Raw genomic sequence first — 1,309 nt, forward strand, 5'->3', positions numbered from 1 at the left:
GATCATTCGATTTCATCCTGGACACTACAGAAAATGGGCTAAAAGTGTTAAAAACCGAACTTCTCCTTTAAAGTCAAATACTGTATTTTTTTACTCCACTACATTTCCATCAAGCTGCAAGTCACTCGCTCGTTTTGGCTAAACTGAGCTTTGTGAATTTCAACATGGCAGACAGATAGCAGCCCATAGGACTGGATTTGGACGCCACTGTTCCAGAGATTTACATGACGTTCAACAAATGTGAGAAACTCAGGGCAGATATTCATTTTTATAAATTGTATTAAGGCGTTAGATTTTGCCATGTGGCCAAGTTGTTCAGTAGGATCCCAGATCAGAGTTTTAGTTTCTTTGTGGTCATAAATTCAGTCTTAAATCTCTATTCCACAGAGAAAGTGTGAGGAGAATCAAGACCCTCCTGTTTTTTTTATATGTATATATATATATTTGGTTGTTGTTTTAAAAATAAATAATAACCCCTCACCTTTGTTCCAACTAAGAGTCCCAGCCTCAAGTGAAGGAACTCAGCAGATGCCTTTGGGGGAAGCAGTGTGATGGATGTCCAGATGTGGAACTGGTTTTCAGTAATGAAGCTGCTGCTCTCGTTTCTCCGGTGAAGAAAAAGCTGAGCCTTATGCCAGTCTGTCTATGATGTGATATTCTGCTGTGGTCAGGAAAAATAGATCACTAGCGACACAAAGAAATCGCTGGCTTTAGGAATAAGGTGAGGAGCTCCAACATATGGATGCTGTCACTGGCCTGGGAGCATCTTAGAGTTTTCCTCCAGTGGCCGACCTAGTGTAGAGCAATAGCTTCCTTGGTTTGATCTTCTGTCAGTGATAATGAAATTAACTATTCTGCCTCGGATTTGCAGCTGCAGTGTGACACAGTGGTCATTCCAGAAAAAAGTTTAAAAAAGTTAAAAATCAAACTACTGGACTTTGTTTTTGTCATCAGCCCCGTAGCTGATCTAATTACTCACTTCATTCACCTGCTGGTCCTCCTGGTTCTTCTGCTTTATATACGGTTCAGCCCAGCTATCAGGGCCAGATCATTATTCTTATTTGTCCTGTTTGGATCAGAACCTCTGGTCAGGCCACGGATTCCTGGATCTAAGAACTGTTTCCCTGACCTGGATCAGTCGCCTGCCTGCTCACTGCTCACTTTCATATCATGGATGCTCTGGACGGCCCTGCGTCGCATCTTGTTAGCAGTCCATCGGTTGGATCCTGCCTCAGCATAGATGGACTAAGGCCCCGTCCACACGAAGTCAAAACGAACACGAAACGCTGATATTTTCCAAAACGTTTGT

Source organism: Cyprinodon variegatus, unplaced genomic scaffold, assembly GCF_000732505.1.
Source record: "Cyprinodon variegatus isolate N-32 unplaced genomic scaffold, C_variegatus-1.0 Scaffold872, whole genome shotgun sequence".
NCBI lineage: Eukaryota > Metazoa > Chordata > Actinopteri > Cyprinodontiformes > Cyprinodontidae > Cyprinodon > Cyprinodon variegatus.